At 40.5% G+C, this 19,251-nt stretch overlaps 1 pseudogene; it reads right to left on the reverse strand.

The window, feature by feature from the left end:
• Window positions 1-7,902: 7,902 nt before the first annotated feature.
• LOC148023402 (uncharacterized) lies at window positions 7,903-15,730 on the reverse strand (annotated as a pseudogene).
• Window positions 15,731-19,251: the final 3,521 nt, after the last annotated feature.

The following is a 19,251-nucleotide window of genomic DNA, read 5'->3' on the forward strand; positions in this document are numbered from 1 at the left end:
TTTTCTATCAGCTCAGTTGAGTGAAGATTTATTGAGTTCTTTGGTTGAGTCTCTTGTGGCACTATTTCCTTAGCATTTTCAAATCCCATATCTTGAATATTTTTCTCCTTTGAATTTCTTGAAATTCCTCTTCTAATGGAAGGCCTTTGCTTTCATAAGGCACTCAAAGATCTGTGAAAGATTGCCCTACTGTAGCTTTATCCAATAAAATTATCACCCTGGGTATACAATGTAGAGATGGGATCTATTGAACTATCTATAAAGCCTCTATCATTTTGGCCCCACTTTGCAAGGATGGCTAAATAATAGTCTTCCCTCAAGTCATAAAGATGTTGTATGTCATTGAGCAGGACATAATCTTTGTTGTTGATTTTGTAGCTTGGAAATGTTGGAATAGCCTGCAAAGGGTTTTCCAAGTCAATATCATCATCATTGATATTTTGCTCAACCTTGGTTAAATTATGGGTCTTGAATTTTGCAATATCAAAAACCCTCCAAGTTCTCCTCCCTTCCTGTTCCTTTTGAAGCTCCTCAGCTGCATCATCAACCTCCTGTGCCTCAACATCAGCTGTCTCTACCTCTCCCTTTGCTTCAGATTTGGGAAGACTCTCTGATATCCATTGAAAGAATACAAGAAGTGCCATATCCTTTTCTAGAATCTCGTAATTACCATTGACGTGCCACTCACATTTCTCCAATATCCTCTTGAAATCATTTTCAAGGAGATTCCACTTGTGGGGACAGGAAGATGACTTAGAGATATAGCTTGCCTCAACAACATCGGAGAAGTGGACATAATTGTCAACCCTATGTGTTGAGAATCAACAATCACACTCAAACAGCCTCTTTGTATGGAGTCTCAGGGTCAAGAATATGCAGGCTAACTTATCCCATATGCACAATGGTGCCTACTGCAGTTTCCCACTTTCCTATAAAGCATTGTACTTGCTTCCTTTCTTAATGCAATGATAGTACTCTTTTCTTTTCAGTGAAGTGTCAATGTCATTGTCCACATACACAAGATTGTGTTTATGAGTCCAAGTCTCAATCTTGGAACCTAATTCACTTGGGTAACAAACAGTGTCCTTGTCTTCTCCATCATGAGTCCACACTTCTCATTTCATCCTCCATAGCTTCCGATTTTGCCATGCTCTAGATCCCGCATTTCTCACATGGTATCAGAGCCCAGTTGGGCATGGCATTGCTTGTCTAGCCTCTCTTGATTCCTTTCAACCTTAGTCTAGCTCAATGTCAGCTCATGACTTCATCTCCCAACTCTACTCTCACTGAAGCTTCCATGGCAGCCATAGCCAGCAGCACCCTGTCAGATTGAGCTGCTTATATCTCACTCCACAGGTCAAATCTCTTGAAGCTTCCTTCTGGAAAAGTATTCCCCAACTCACAAAGCTTCCCTGTATCACATCAATCCAGGACATTGGACCATCTGGAGCTCAGCATTGTGAAAATCCTCAATCTCTGCTCTGTGTCTGCCATAGCCAGACATGACTTACCTTACTTGGAGCTTCCATAACTCTTCAACTAGGCCATTTCAGCCCACGATTTCTTCTAGGGAGTTGTTCCTCTGCTCAAGGTGCTTTATCCTGGCACAAAAATTGACTGCATTACTGCACCCTGGCTCCAGCATTGCGGAAATCGCGGAATCCTGTCAGAACTGCGCCTGCTTCTGTTCGACGTGTCTGCGTGCTTCATGCAGGCCACAATCTTGACGATTATGATAGGGCTTTGGTAGCCCATGAAGTTAGCTTCCTAGGCATGTAAAAATTTTTGAAAATGATCAAGTGTAGCTCCTGCAAACTGAAAAAAACCAGGCCCCTGTCTCAGATACCCTAATTCCACCATAGCCAAAGCTTCAAAATTCTGACATTTTTCACTGTTTCTCTCACTGAAGTTATCAACAGTGATTTTAATCATTGAGCAATACTCTCTGAAGTTCATTAAAGTACTGTCACTCAGATCTGAAGGTATCAGCATCAAATCAAGAAGGGGAAGATCACTTGGATTTTAAAAGAGTAAAAGATTTTTGCAGATTTGGTATTCATTGACACTCAGTTAGTGTTTTTTAGCACTTGTGTCTCTCAACCAATTCTTCTGTTGCTCAAATCTAGTAAGTCTGAAGTTGAATTGCTACTGTTCCCGTAAGTCTAACATGGGCAAAGACTCTCCAAATGCTCGATTCAAAGGAGTCGGGTTCCACACTTGGCAAACCCGCATCAAGCTCATCCTGATGAAGAAGGGTCTCTGGGCCATCACAAATGGCAAAGAGAAGAAACCTCGGGACGCGGACCTTGCAACTACTTGGCAAAAGAATGATGACAGAGCACAGGCCATTATCAAACTGGAGCTAGACGACAGTTATATCCATCATGTGGATAACTGTGAGACCTCACAGGATACATGGAAAAGACTTTACACCCTGTTCGGTGCACAATCTAAACCATCAAAGTATGGTCTCCTAATTGAGTTCTTCAGGCTTGAAATGAAGTCCAGCACATCACTTGCCACACATCTTAATTACATGGAAGGACTCCTAACCCAACTTGCAGGAATCAACATTAAAATGGATGAAGATGTTTGCATCGGTGTTCTACTTAAGAGCTTGCCTCCTGAATATAATAATGTATCAACAACTTTAATCAACATGCCAAATCCTGAACTTGTTGATATCCAGGCATCACTGTTAGAAGAAGAAAAGAAGCTAAAAACTAAAGAACCAAGTATCTCTAGAGATGAGCATGCATTATATGTTGGCAACAGGTACAAAGGGAAGAAGGATCAGCTCTTCTGTGACTTCTACAAAAGGACCGGACACACCGAGAAGTTCTGCCACGCAAGAAAGAGATCCCAAAAGGCCTATCTAGTCGCAGTCAAAGAAGAAGAAGAAAATGGAGCAAAGGAAGAAGAAGATGAAGATGAAGACCACCAGGATCGGAAGGACAAGACTCATCACTCCTTGTACTCTCATAATTCTGATAGACTGTTTTAAAAGCCTTGTACTTCCTTGCCCTAATGCTTCCTGCCATAAGCTTTGTAAACTCCTTATGTAACTTGGCATTACAGTCCCTGTACACTTTGTGAGGCCCCTGTTACAGCCTCTGGATGTCCACCATGTTTATGGTACCCACACTTAGCTTTTTTGTGACAGCCTCTGGTGTTTTGCCATGTCTGTGGTATGCCCACACTTTGTAGGTGGTTCTCATTACAGCCTCTACACACTTTGTGCCTTTTCTAGTTGTGATTGAGGAGGGGTATTGAGAATCAGCAATCACACTCAAACAGCCTCTTTGTATGGAGTCTCAGGGTCAAGGATATGCAGGCTAACTTATCCCATATGCACAATGGTGCCTACTGCAGTTTCCTACTTTCCTATAAAGCATTGTACTTGCTTCCTTTCTTAATGCAATGATAGTACTCTTTTCTTTTCAGTGAAGTGTCAATGTCATTGTCCACATACACAAGATTGTGTTTATGAGTCCAAGTCTCAATCTTGGAACCTAATTCACTTGTGTAACAAACAGTGTCCTTGTCTTCTCCATCATGAGTCCACACTTCTCATTTCATCCTCCATAGCTTTCGGTTTTGCCATGCTCTAGATCCCGCATTTCTCACACTATGATCCCTTGTGAAGAGGAGAAATACCTCTAACAAATCCATGAACCTATTTGAAAGGGATTGAAGGAGAGAATTGAGGTCCATTGGTGTGTTGAACATCTGTTGACAATTTAGATACATTTCCAGTACTCATAAGGAATTCAAAAACTTTGACCTCTGGAGCATCTTCAACATCCTCAACCTCTAGATCTGCAAATGAGAGCTTACTCTTACTCATCCTTGTAAATCTTGAGGAAAGGTAGATATTATTGAGCTGCACGAAAATGGAAGGGAAGGTAAAAAGAGGTATATGAGGAATTCGAATAGCTCAACGATGGTAAAAAAATATGCTATAAGAGGTGTAATTGGAATACGTAAGGATTATGGGCATGAAATCTTGGAAAAGGTCTTAGTAGTTAACTATTGATGAGTTGCGCGAAAATAGAAGGGAAGCTCAAAAAAGCTATATGAAGAATTCACGCAGCTCAACAATGGTAAAAAAATATGCTTTAAGGGTTGTAATTGGAATACTGAAGGCTAATGGGCATGAAATCTTGGGTGTAATTGGAATACTGAAAGCTAATGGGCATGAAATCTTGGTAGTTAACTATTGATGGGCCGCGCAAAAATAGAAGGGAAGCTCAAAAAAGTTATTTGAAGAATTCCTGCAGCTCGTCAATAGAGATTCATATGCCTGAAAGGCCAGGAGGTGTATGTGTGTGAGTGTGGAGTGTTATTGTGGATGAAAATGGGCAAGATATGAATGATGCAGAATGTAAAGTGTCATCATAAAATCCTTTTCCTTTTTATAGGTGAGAAATGTGACCGTTGCCTCACACGTGTGTAGCACATTTCCCAAGGCGCCACATGTGTGAGGCAACGATCACATTTCTCACCTATAAAAAGGTGAGGAGAAGGGCAGTATTACTTTATATTCTTTCCATTCCAACCCATACCTTCCTATTTCGAATTCCATTTTCTTGCCTATACACATACATTGCACACACACCTATTGATGAGCTATGCGATTTTAGAAGGACACTCCCCCCACCTTCTCCATTGAATTCGCGCAGCTCATCAACATATCCTGATTCACACTTATTGCCAAGCAAGTCCAACTCACACCCTCTAAAAACCATACTATTTCTCATTGATGAGCTACGCGAATTAAGAAGGACAGTCCACCCTTGTTCACTATTGAATTCGCACAACTCATCAACTGTCTGTTTTTCACCCTCATTGCTTAGCAAGGCCCATATTCAACCTATTCCCCAGCCCACACCCACTAAATAACATATTTTTGCCCATTCACGAGCTACGCGAATTTAGAAGAAGGCTCGCCATTTTCTTTACACAAATTTAGCACTACTCATCAATGGAAAATTGTCTTCCCCAAGGCTAAGCTTTGCCACTTACATTGCTATTCTTTACCTCCTTTGCTTTTAGATATAGTCTTTCACATTGATAAGGTGTGCAAATTAGGAAGGGCACCTCTATCTCCTTGTGAACTGATTTTGCATAGCTCATCAACACTTCTTTGTTATGGCTAGAACCAAGCAAACTGCAAGGAAGGAAAAGGTTGACCCTAGAGGCATACCAGCCAAGATATACAAGGGTTAGAGCCAGGAAAAGAAGAAGCCACCCATGACAAAGCAAAAGTTCAAACAGTATGTCACCTCCCTTAGCGAGATAAGGAGGGCAGTGAAAGCATTGAACCTTGCAATACCAAGGCTACCTTTCCAAAGGCTATGTAGGCAGATTTGTGACCAGAGGAGTATTTCCATGAGATGGCAGAGATCAGCCCTTGATTGTCTCCAGGAGGCAGCTGAAGATTTCATCATTGAGTTTTTCCAGGACTCTTACATTTGTGTTGCCCATGCTCACAAAGTCACTCTCATGGATAAGGACATGGTTGTCCTTAGAGGATTGATGTATAGATTTAGTAAATTTCTTGAGCCCATACCATTCAGGGATGAAAAGACCTTCAACATATTGAATATACCTCCATGGAGGAAACCAAAGCCAGAGGATAAAAAATAAGGAGGTCAAGTACAAAGATGAGGAAGGGGGACATAAGAGGAAAACCTAAGCAAGATGCAATGAGGGGGATGGAAGAAGAGAGAAAGGCAATGGAGGAGAGTGAAGAGCAGCTAGCTTACCTGGAGCAGGAAATGAAGGTACTTTTCACCAAAGTTGATGCAGATGGATTCCTTGTAGTTGCCTTCCCTCCAGATGATATTGTGAAGAGAGAGGACTACATTGTCTTGGACCATGAGTGCCTCACACTACTTAGGGACATCAAGAGGGAGATAAATGACACCATTGTGCTAGCATCATTGAGGTAGGAGAAGTCTTATGCTAAATATTTTTATTCTTTTATTTCACAATATCAAAATCCCATCTTATTTGAATGTCTATGTTCTTGAAGGGTAATGATGCATAGTTTCCAGCTGGGAGTGCAACAAAAGGTGGAGGTTATTGATCCCTCCATATCAGTGTATCTTAGGAGGATGGAGACTGAGGTTGCTTCATTTAAGCACTGGGTGGCCAAAATTGATATGGAGACCCTTGAAGTGGTCTTACTGCCCTATAATGAAGGGTAAGTCCTTTTCACCAGAGCTTCTGTAATTACAAGACTGATATAGATTTTCCAGAAGCCATTGGAGTCTAACATTTACAACTAATAATGATTTACGGAAGCCATTGGAGTCTTATTATCATAGACATAGTTGACAAGAAATGTTTTTATCTCAATTCTATGAGAGGATCACATGGTATAGCAAAACTGTAAGCAATTTCATAAAACCTTCACTATGGTTACCTCAAATACTATATTAGGTCAACCACTCATTTCTAATACATTGATTGTTTTGTTTTGTATAGATGTGCAATGAGATTCATGTAGCTTCTGAAGAGTTGTCCACCAATGCCTCCAATCTTATCTACAGTTGAGTATCACCAAATCAAGGTACCTTGATCTCTTAGTTATGTTATACAATCATGGTTTTCTGCCTTTCTTAAGAGTAGTCTAATTTCTCCTTATTCATGTAGTGTCCAATCCAATCTGACTCCCACTCATGTGGATGGAGGGTTGTTATAAATGCTGAGAGGATGATTAAGTTCATTTATGACAATGAACAGAAGAATATAAAAGTGTTTTGTATAGATGTGCAATGAGATTCATGCAGCTTCTAGAGAGTTGTCCACCAATGCCTCCAATCTTATCTACAGTTGACCATCACCAAATCAAGGTACCTTGATCTCTTAGTTATGTTATACAATCATGGTTTTCTGCCTTTCTTAAGAGTAGTCTAATTTCTCCTTATTCATGCACTGTCCAATCCAATCTGACTCCCACTCATGTGGATGGAGGGAGGGTTGTTATAAATGCTGAGAGGATGATTAAGTTCATTTATGACAATGAACAGAAGAATATAAAAGTGAGTATTTCAATCCACCTCTTTTGTAATGCAAAAAAATTCTACACTTATTTTTACAACCCTCTTACTTTCTAACCCCCTTTCCTTGTTTTGGCTAGTTTTCCTTGGATTGTTACAATGATACACAAGTCTGGCTTGTAAGAGCCAGAATCATTGTAACGATGATTGTGAATAATTTTCCTCTACAGGAGCCAGAAGAAGAGAAAAAACCATCTAAGAAGAGAAAGAGCAAAAGAGAAGGGACGGCAGCGAGGATCTCCAAGAAGCAGGATGAGAAGGAGAAGGTCCCTACTCCTAAGAAGCCAAGGACTCCAAGGAAATCCAGAAAGGCTAGAGAGGAGAAAGTGGAAGAGCAGAAGGAGGAGAAGGAGGAGGAGCAGAAGGAGAAAGAAGAAGCAAAAAGAGAAAGAAGAGGAGAAGGAGAAGGAGAAAGAAGAGGAGGAGGAGAAAGAAGAGGTGAAAGAGAAAGAAGAGAAGAAGAAGGAGAAAGAAGAGAAGGAGGAGGAAAAAGAAGAGAAGAAGGAGGAGAAAGAAGAGAAGAAGGAAGAGAAAGAAGCGGAGAAGAAAGAAGAGAAGGAGGAGGACAAAGAAGAGGAGAGGGAAGAGAAGGAGGAGGACAAAGAAGAGGAGGAGGAGAAGAAACAACAACAAGAGGAGAAGAAAGAGGAGGAGAAGAAGGATAAGAAGGTGAAGCAAAAGAAGAAAGCAAGAAAGGCAAAAGAGAGAACACCACCAAGCACCCCTTCAAAGCCAATACCTGCCTCTACCAGGATGAGTCCAAGACACAAGAAATAGATTGACTCTTCTCATTAAAAAAATACTTTGTACATCCATTTTCCCTTTTGGGTTACATTTAGGTGGAAGTTTTTTGTATATCTCCAGCATTTTGTAAATCCTTGATAGTAATCTCTAGCAACCTTCTTAATCCGAGATATGTAATCTCCTACATAAAAGGCAAACAAAAGTTTGCACTTGTAAATATAATTCAAAGTAATTTGATATGTAAGTCTTTGAAGAAATCAATCTGATTATGTTTCCATGTTTCTTTTACCTAATTACTTAAACAACAGCATTTTGGATTTCTTTGCATCTTATATTCCTTTCACTCCTTTTAGAGACCTGCAAAGAGTGTAAAGTAAGAAGATATGCATGCTAGTATGAAATGTTAAGAACATTAATGTTAGTGTCAAAAAAACTTGCCTTTTTGTCATCCACTTTGAAAGCAAATGACTTTGGCGATTCAATTTCTTCATTTAGAAGATTCTGTCTCACTTGTTGCAATGTACACATGGCCCTTATCTTTAAAATAGTGATAACTTCATTGTTGAGTCACAAATCAAGATCAATGACTGGATTCACGCCAAAATCTTCCATGTCTTGGTCTAGAGGGATTAGGACACCACCCACATGGTTCCATCTACTATAATAAAAAGTCAAAATGAAGTTTTGTGTAGCAACCATATACTTGCAAGAAATTGACTCTTGATGCACCTTACATGTGATTCCACTAACTACTTTTGTGTCCCAGCCTTCATCAACAAACTGAAGAACATTTTTTGCTTGTAAGCTTCTCACTAAGAACAAAGTTTTACACCTTCTAGCTTGCATATTAGAGAAGAAGTCTACAAACACAAGGATAGGCATGAAGAGGACAATTTTGCTCTGTTTACTGGCAATATTAGGTTTCATACATCTCTGAAGTTCATTGAATAGCTTACATCTATAGCACTCACTTGTGCTAGAATTTGGTAAAGGCCACTCCTCACACCCAAAATTAGGAAGTGGAAGCTTGGTCAAAGAACCCCATGATCCTTGTGAGTTAGGAGAGACATAGAAATGGTCATAAAAGAACACACCATTCTTTGCAAGGGACCCTCTTGTTCTTCCTTTATAGAGTTCCTCTCCAACAGAGGCATGAAAAACATCAATAATATCAACAATACACTCCATTGGCTGCCATTCCTCTAAGTTGGAGGGATATAAATCTACAAAATCAAAAGCTAAATGCTATAAATCTATAAAATCATAAATCTAACTTCAGTTTTAACATGCAAAGAGAACTTATAGTTAGGCATGTGTAAAGGAAGATCCCAGGTATTTGGTTGAAGATGGTATGCATAAAAACATGTTGTACCAGCACCTCTTTGATTGTCTTCATGTTTGAGCCGTGTCTAAAATCCTTCACTCTTCCTTTCCAACACGTAATGAATGGATTGGTGGTTACCTGTTTCTTTCTCCTGTTTTGTTGCATAGTTATCCAACTACCCTTAGCTATGGTAATAGGAATCCATCTACCCTCCTGCATATCAAATGTATTATATGTGGATATATATTCAATGGAGGTACTAGGACGTTTAGATCTGGCATAGTTTTCTATAGCCAAAAAATGAAGAAGAAGAATGAGCAAGAGAAGGAGAAGGGGGAACAACAAAATTCAAAATGGCGAGAAAGAGGGGGGGGGGCTTTTGGCTCTAAAGAAAGTAGGTGGCCTCGTGAAGAGAGAAGGCTGATCTCGACATTTGTCATGATGGTTTGGGGGTGAAAAAGGAAGAGTTAGAGGAGAAAAAAGGTGAGCTTCTGACATGAAAAAGACCCTTTCACAAATTTGCCCCTAAATAAAATTAGCAAAAGAAATGCACTTCTTATTTTCAAAAAGAAAGATTCCATAGCGTAAGCTTTCCTCTCATTGGCTAAGAGCACTCTCTCTCTACATGCTAAAAGGCAAAAAAATGACCTCAAAGTTCCCCTAATGATTTGGAGGGATATTATCATCACTTCCTCATCTTATTGCAATATGCACCTCCAAGAATGACTTAAGAAGTCAAGGTGGCTAGATTCATTATAGCTTTGAACCCTCCATTGAATTCTCATTTGCAATCTCTTTGATTGGCTACTTTCATAGACGTATTGGATGGTGGGAAGCCAATGGAGTAAGAAGTGAATTTAACCAAGAAGTGCAAGGAGGAACCTCTACCAAATTGGGATGTTAAGTGGAATCATTCCAGCTTCAAATCTAATCCTCAATGGGAGATAAGTTAGCTACCTATTTTCCTTAAAGAGAAGGCCTTCAGAGAGAATTTGTGCCTTAATTGTCTTGATCCAAGACATTGTGCTAGAGATTGTCCTCCAAACCCTAATCTACGTCAACCCTCAAACCTAAATCCTTCAAATGTTCACAACTCTTGGGACCCTAACAAGAACTTTAACCAAGAACCTAACCCCAATAAAGGCTTCTCAGATCGAACTAATCCTCTAGCTTCTAGAATTTTATGAATCTTTCCCAAAGGAACTTCTAGTAATAGCACATAAAAAAATAGGTGGATTTAGAGGACCGCAAGGAGCATTCAAGGGTAATGAAAGTCAGAGTCTAATGTTGGATCTCAAATAGTGAGATATAATCCTAAAGCAAATCAAGGTGACAAATCTAAGGCTCAAGTGAATCAATTCATTACAAGAGAAGAAGGACATAGAGATCAAGCTAGCTTATGTCTATTTCAATATTGAGCACCAAGGAGCAAATCAATATTATAGGTGTTAAGAGGCCTCAGTTCCAAATTTCATAATTTTCCAACTCTTCTAAATAATTTCCCTAATAAATTTATTCTTAAAAACTCATTAAATTAGAAAATTCTCTATACTCTTAATTCACAAATTAAGGGGAAAATTATCCTAGGTTATACTAAGTGAGAGGAAGTGATTAACAAATCCTCTTAGCTTAATTAAGTGTTTACTTAATTTCCCCATAAATTCTATGTTATTTTTTCACTAATTTTAGAATTTTAAATTCCATAATTACACATCTATTTATCTTCTCCTAGTCCCCTACTCAATTTTCTAAAGTAACTCTTTAATTAGATTTCCCGAAATTTCATCATTATAACGACACTACCTTCTCAATTAAAAATGTAATTAAGCATTTTTTCAAAAAATAAATAAATAAATATATATAATCCATGTAAAGAGGAGTGAGTATTTATGTTTCTAGAGTAAAGAATCTCTAGTTTGAATAAATAAAAGAGAAAAATGACATATTCTACTAGCGAAAAATGATAAATTACGTTTTCCTACTAGCAAAAATGATTAAATAGAGGTTGCCAAACAAGATTTCTCTTCCATATGGGTTAGGCAATGATGTAGGTAGGGGGTCTTTATATAGCCTCTAGGGGGCCAGGTGATTGTGTAGGGCTTATTTTAGCCTCTAGAGGGCCAGGTGACTATGTAGGGCTCATTTTAGCAACAAGAGGCGCCTCTCTTCTTGTAGTTATTTGTTTGATTGGCTGAGAATGTGCTAAAAATGCGTTTTACCCCTCTTTTGAGGACTTGCTAAATTTCTTACATTCTCTCTTCTCCATTGGGTGCTCTTGGAGTGGAAAGTTTTCACATTTTTTCCTTTCGTGCTAGTTCCACTTACATTCTTTCTCCTTATCCACAATAGTTTGGAAGAGAAACTTGCATTTCTTACTCAAATTCAGGTATGTCAACCTTCCGGGAGAGAAAAACTCCAAGGAGGTAATTTCTGAGTAAGAAAATTCATACTATTAAATTTACATAGTTCTCTAGGAAACTCTAAGTTCACTAACTTTGAAAGGGACAAGATCCCTCAAGTACGCACAAACTTACACAAGATTGCACAAAGATCAAGCATAACAATTGAAATCTCCATGCATAGAGTGTAACATAGGGTAAAGATCAAATAAAAGCATCAACATAAGAATGGGTTCAATCTCCCCCTCCAAATGGCGGCACCCTTTCCATCTTGAATATTTATATATTAAAGGGTGCCCTTTGTGCCAAAACTAGGGTGCACGACAAGGGACTTCTTTATTTACAAGAAGGAGCTTTTATCCCAAAAGCAAGCTCCTATTTTTATTGTATGTCTTATTTGTTTATCTCAAGGCTATTTACAAGTGCACCCTCTTAGGGTATTTATTTACAAGTGACTATTAACCATAGTCATAATAAAAATCAGGGTAATCTCGGCCGCTAGTAAGCCATCCAAAATGTGTTCTCGCGATCCTGCCCTTCACTTCATTATCACTCTCTCCAACCTACAGTTATCCATCACACACAATTAGTATTTAATACACCAACAATAGACAGTAAATCGATCAATTCAATCCAGCTATCCATAAGAGTATAGCGCCCATTAACCATGGATGTTACACACTAGGAGGGTACGGACACCTCATAACATCCCTCCTACCCAGGATAGCAACTGTCCTCAGTTGCTTCACTCACAACTATCTAGTGTGTGATTATAAGAGTCCAGAAGTTCAGGATAAGTACGAAAAAATGTTTAGGGAAACCATTTAGCATCTTCTCTAGGATGGCTCTTAAAAGTCACAAGATAATGGTTATACATAGAACCAACACGTGTGGTGGTAGTCTCATGGTCTACTATAGCATCAGGGAGTAGTTGTTCCTCTTGATCCACCAATTGAGGAGCTTCATCATATACAGGATGAGATGGAACAGTACCCTTAAAAGGTTTCAAGAGACTAATATGAAAAGAATTATGTATCTTCCAATGATTAGGCAATTCAAGACGATATGCAACATCATTAATTTTGTGAATGACTTTGAAAGGTCCATAAAATCGTGGTGCTAGCTTCACAAAGGGGTTAGTGCCGACACTTTTGATACGACGCTTTTAAATGTGAAGCATCACATAATCTCCTGTCTTAAAAAGATAAGGCTTCCTGTGCTTATTAGCTTGACGAGTAAACAATTCTTGTGAGTGGGAAATGGCAGCACGAACATCAGCATAAATTTTATCAAAATCAATAGTTAAATTGTTAGTAGCAGCAGGAATAGTATTTGATAATCGTGTAACAAGTGTAGGGAGTGTATGACCATATATTATTTCAAAAGGTGCTTTTCTAGTAGTAGAATGAGTGGTGTTATTATATGCAAATTGCAAAATGTGTATGTAGTCATCCCACCTTTTTGGTTGTGTATGAACATAAGCTTTGAGCAAATCAATGATTGTGCGATTAGTGATCTCACTCTGACCATTGGATTGTGGATGGAATGTAGTAGAATAGTCTAAGGTAGTACCTAGATTAGAGAATAAAGTTTTCCAAAATGCACTACAAAACGTGGAATCTCTATCAGATACTATTACCTTAGGTGACCGATGGTGAGTGAACACATGCTTCAAAAATAAGTTAGCAGCTTGAGGTGTAGACAATTTCTTATTACAAGGAATGAAATAATCCTGTTTGCTAAAACGATCTATGATGGTCCAAATCATGTCATGCTTATGCATCGTTAGAGGAAACAATGTAACAAAAATATGTTCCCAAGGTCTCTCGGGAATAGGGAGTGGATGGAGTAACCCTAACTTCTTGCTTATGGTAGACTTAACCTTTTGACAAATCAAACATTCAGCAACAAAGGATTTGACATCTTGTTTCATAAGAGGCCAAAAGAAGTCACGAGATAGATTTTGAAATGTGGCTGCTACACCTCTATGGCCCGCATAAGGTGGATTATGCAATTTCTCTATGAGAGCGTTTTGAAATGGTTTAGAGATGCACAATTTCTTTTGAAAATAGAGAAATTTGTCTTGAATAGAGTAATCAACAATTGATTGTGCATTGGGTTGATTCATTTGAGTCCAAAAATGCTTAAAATCATCATAAAGTGCATAAGTGTCATGCATAGATTCAAATGAAATACCATGAATGACCGATAGTAGGTGATTAAGAGTTGGCTTTCTACTCAAAGCATCTGACCAAGATCGTATTGAAGAATTGGTTGAAAACTTTGAATAAATGCGGCCCACTTAATATGCCTATTTGAAATCAATGGCTGTGAGAATAAATGTTTTAAACTTTGATGAACAGTTTTTATAACAAAGTCAGTACCCATCAAATAATGCTTCCAAATTTTAAGTGCATGGACTACATCAGAGAATTCCTTATCATAAGTGCTATACTTAACCTGTGCTGGTCTAAATTTTGTGCTTTCATAAGCAAGTGGATGGTTATCCTGCATTAAAACAACACCCAAACCTTTTCCAATAGCATCAGTAACAACCACAAAGAAGGGATGATTAAAATCAGGTAATTGGAGTACTGGTGCATGTGTTAAAGCGTATTTAAGTGCTTGAAAAGACCGATCCTGCACTTTAGTCCATGTGTAAGGTGTATTCCTCTTTAGCAACAAGGTGAGATAGTGAGCTTTATATGAAAAATTGCGCACAAATTTCCTGTAGAAACTACATAAACCAAGAAAAGAAAGAAGTTCATGCAAGTTTTTGGGTCTTGGCCATGAATTGATAGCTTGTATCTTCTTTAGGTCAACCTTTATCCCTTCCTTAGATACTATGTGACCTAGGTATTCAATTTCTTGTTGGAAAAACATACTTTTCTCTGGGTTAAGATAAAGTTGATTTTCCTTGAGTAATTGGAACACTTTAGCAAGATGTTTCTTGTGTTCCTCTTCGGATTTACTAAAGACTAGTATATCATCAAAGAACACTATAACAAAGTCTTGGTGATCTATGAAGATCCTATTCATCATCCTTGTGAAGGTGGCCGGTGCATTTGTCAAGCCAAACGGCATGACAAGGAGTTCATAATGACCGGTTTGTGTACGAAACACAATCTTATAAATATCCTCACTAGTCATCCTCACTTGGTGATATCCCGATTTTAGATCCATCTTGCTAAAAGTGGTGGCCCCCTTAAGCTTGTCCAATAGATCATCTATACGTGGAATAGGAAACCTATTCTTGATAGTAATCTTATTCAATGCGCGGTAGTCTATACACATGCGGTATGTACCATTCTTCTTTTTGACAAGGAGAATGGGTGCCCCATATGGTGAACTACTTGGTCTTATGAGCCCTTGGTTGAGTAGCTCTTGAACTTGAGACTTAATCTCTTGTTGTTCAAGAGGATTTATGCGATAGGGAGCTCGACAAGGGGGTGCGCTACCATGAATGGTCTCTATGCTATGGTCCTCAGGTCGAGACATAGGTAAACTAGCGGTAAATCGTGCATAAAACACTCTTGAAATTGAGCAAGAAACTCTTTTTGTGCATCATTACAATGTGATTCTTGTGCAGCAGATATTTCATTAATGTACACAAGAAATGCTTTATCTCGTTTGCGAATGGCCCTTTTAGCTTGATTGTGAGATAGTAATGGTTGATCTTCACTTTCAAATGCAGTATGTAAACAAAATTGATGACCTTCATACATGAAAGTAAGAGAACAATTGCTATAATCAATCTTAGGATTTAATTCATGACGAAATGGCATTCCTAAGATGATATCTATCCCATGCAATGGAGCAACAAGAAAAGTACGCTCTTAAGAGTTCTCAATTGAAATCTTTAAGTTTTCCACTTGTTGAGTGCAATTGTACTTTTGGTTATTGAAAGCAGTCTTAACTTTGTATCCAGATGATGTAAGAGGTAGATTAAGAGATTTAGCAATGCAATTCGAAATAAAATCATGGCTACTTCCATCATCAAACAAAATACTCACTTCTTTTCCTTGCATGATGCCTTTGATTTTTAAAAGAGTGTAAGGTGAAATGGATGAGGGTTTAGGGTTACCTTCATTCGGTTGATCGTCATTACCCTCATAGTTTGGATCGTAATCATCATCGTAGTCATCGTTGTCTTCCAAATCCGCTTCTTCTTCTAGGATAGGCTCATCTTCGACCATGTTGACTTGAACTTTTTCTTCTTTCTTCATTGGGAATTTGTCTGCATAATGTCCTAGGCGATGATAATTGAAGCACTTTACCCTCTTCAAGCGGTCCTCGGCCCTTTGGTTGGAAGTGCTGTTGGTCTTCTTGAAGTTAGGATGAGCGCCTTGCCTGTTAAAACTGTTGTGGTTGCCTTGACTGTTATTGACGACCTTTGCTTTCTTGTCCTCCCAAGAGTGTGGTTGTACTTCCTCTCTTTTAAAGAAGGGATGCTTGAATTTATTATACCTGTCACTTATAAAAGACGAAGCAGGCCTCTTGCCTTGATTAAAATTTTGATGCTCTTGCTTCATGCGATTACCCCTAAGTTTCTTTTCACTATTTAGTGCTAAAGAGATTGCTTCAGCCAAGGAGTGTGGGTGAAACATCTCAATATCCCCTGAGACCTGCTGGCTAAGAGGTAGCTTTAGGCATTGCTATGCCGAATTGACCAATGGGGCCCTCTTAGACCTGGTCGTCTTAATCCATGATAAAGGGATTGTTGACATATTGGCTCACCCTGGGGTTGTTTCCGCTCTTGGGCTCACCCGTCACCTGAGGGACTGTTGCTCCTTCTTGAGCTCAGCCAAACCTGTGGGGATTGTTGGCTCTCTTGGCCTCACCCAAAACCTTGAGGTAATGTTGCTCATCTTGAGCTCACCCTGAAACCTGTAGGGACTATTGCCACTTTTGGGCTCACCCAGACATCAAGGGACTATTGGCTCTCTTGGCCTCACCCGTTCCTTCCTTCGGTGTTGCATGATGTCCACTCATCTTCGTCTTTGATGGCGGGTAGAGGAGTTTTACGTGTTTCCAATCCCATGTTATTGTCCCACTCACTTTTGGCATAGTGGTGGGTGGAGGAGTTTAATGTATATCCAATCCCACGACCTTGCCCTGTTTAAGGCGGATCCCACTGCTTGGGTCCAGGTTCATGGTTCTTTCTTCTTGAGGTCCTCCTTTCTGAGGAATGAAGGGGGTAGTCTCCGGCTCTCATCCTTTGTTTGAACCGTGTTGGTCCATCCCTTCTTTGGCTAGTGGTTGGCTTCCTGTCTCTTTCATGACACCACCCCCACAACAAGTCCCATTCCAAGTTGCGAGCTTCCTTATGATATGCCACGCGTCCCATAACAGGCACTTCCTCCATAGGTGGCTCCGTTTTGCTTTGTCATAGATACTTGCATTCTTGTACACTTTTCTGATCTTTGCCTTTGATAAGAGCGTTCCTCACACCTGACTTCCCGCGAGGCACCGAGGGGAGTATTGACCACATGCCCTCCCTCCAAGGCACTACAGTTCCGCTTTCGGCTCTTGCACGTTGGTCACAAGTCAGCTCTTGGCCTTGCTCGGGGAGTGCTTTTCCTAAGCCTCATGCTGGCAATTTGACCACCACCGCTGGCTGGTTGATTCCAAGCTCCTTGATCGATCAACCTTTGCTTTGCCTCCGCAGAGTTTGAGCAAACTCCCTTGTACCTTCATTGGATTCCATGAACCCTTGAGCTCATAATGCTTGCAAGAATAGAAGAGGTGAGATGCCCCTCATCCCCTTAGCTTGTGCCACAAAAGCTTGAAGCACTTTGCGTTCCCTTGGAAAATTTTTCCTCGGGATGTATCTACCATGCCTTTCAAACCAAGCCAGTTTTTGCTCATGAGGCGAGGTCTCGCTCATTGATCATTGAGACGAGCCCCGCAAAATCCTTGGCAACCCAGCTCCTCCTTAGGTGGCGCGGGCGCATCTCATCGCTAAGTGGCTCCTCCTTAGGTGGCTCACTTGCTTGAGTTTCCTTCGGTAGGTCGGCTCCTTCTTAGGTGGCTCGACGGCCTACAATGCATCACTCCGCACGTCACATGTGCAAGGGCCCGGTTCATTCGGGAGACTAGCCACTTGTTCGGTGTTGTCTCATGTAGAAGATGAGGTCCCTCGTTTTCACTTAAGAGCCTCGGTTGATGGCTTTCCTTCATGCCGCCCCTTGCTTGCACTTGAGAGGTCGGTGGGTCTTCATACCCTCCGGGACGCCCGTTTTCCATGTTGGGTCGCCCTCTTCGCTTCACATTGCTGATGTCGCTCGACTCCCAAAACAGCCCCTGAAGAGCCACACTTTTCATGTGAGAGCCCCCCGGCTCGGTTCGGGTCACATTCGGGCCGGGACTGGCTCACCTCAAGCCATCGTTGGGCTCACCGGCTACTTTGCCAAAATCTACCCCACCGGCTCACCGACAAGGTTTCGCCCTCAAAGTTGTCCCATTTTCAGCCCATAACATGTTGAGTTGCCCCCTAGCTCGACGGGTCAACTTTATAGAAACTCCATCGGTGCATGCCGGCCATGGTGGGCACACCCTCGCCATGCTCTTCACTGCGTTTCGAGCCCCCGCGCATCATGCTTGAGGGCTGAAAATTTCCAGCCATGTAAAATTTCAGCCCACCCCTCATCTTAGTGAGGCGGACCGGCTCGGACCACGGCCCTATTTCGGGCCACATACCGCTTTTCTTCATTTTTCCCCCCCTTCGGGAGGGACTTTCCACCATGAGGGATGTCAAGATTTTTGGGAGAGAAGGAAGGAGTCTCACTTGAAGCTTTCTTGCTTGCACAATGGGGGAATACACACAAGGGTGGAGGCTGAAAAACAGTTTTCCTCTTCTTAGTTGTGTAAGCCAAAAGAACTCTCATACAAAGAAATAGAAGAACCCTATATATGGGTCTTAAACCAAACTCAACTAACTAAGGTGGCATACTAACTGAGCCACGAACTAGAGTAGATAAGGATAGCTGTCATGTAGCTATTATTCATGGGCGGTGTACCAACCGCATCTGCAACTGACAAGTCGGTGACATAAATACACAACGGTCACCTTGGCGTATCATGAGTGGAGCTCGATATCTCAACACTCCCCCTCGAGCTCAATCCCAATTCCTGCACACCAAGAAGGTCTCTGAACTTGCGCAGCTTCTCTGCGCCCAATGCCTTCGTAAATATGTCAGCTACTTGATCCTCTGTGCTAACATAAACTAGATCAATAAGACCTAGTAAAACCCTCTCTCGCACATAGTGATAATGCACCTCAATGTGCTTTGTTCTAGCATGATAGACTGGGTTATTTGCCAAGTGTATACTACTCATCTTGTCACAATAAATGACAACTGGTCCATCTGTAGACTGATGCATATCATAAAGTAGCTTATGCAACCAAGCTACCTCACATGCAGCCATTGCTGCACCCCTGTACTCAGCCTCTGTGCTCGATAAGGCAACTGTAGGCTGTTTCTTGCTGCTCCAAGTGACTGCATCACTCCCAAAAGAGAACATATATCCACTGGTAGATCGTCTATCAGAAATACTACCAGCCCAATCAGCATCAGTGTATCCATGCAACTGTATTTGAACCCCAGTCTCATAAAATAGTCCATACTGCAATGTGGACTTCACATACCTGAGTATGCGTCTAGCTGCATCCAAATGTGGTTTCCTTGGAGCCTGCATAAACTGACTTACCAATCCA

This window comes from Lygodium microphyllum, chromosome 16 (genome assembly GCF_053477565.2).
Source record: "Lygodium microphyllum isolate KBCC chromosome 16, Lygodium_microphyllum_v1.1.10, whole genome shotgun sequence".
Classification (NCBI taxonomy): Eukaryota; Viridiplantae; Streptophyta; class Polypodiopsida; order Schizaeales; family Lygodiaceae; genus Lygodium; species Lygodium microphyllum.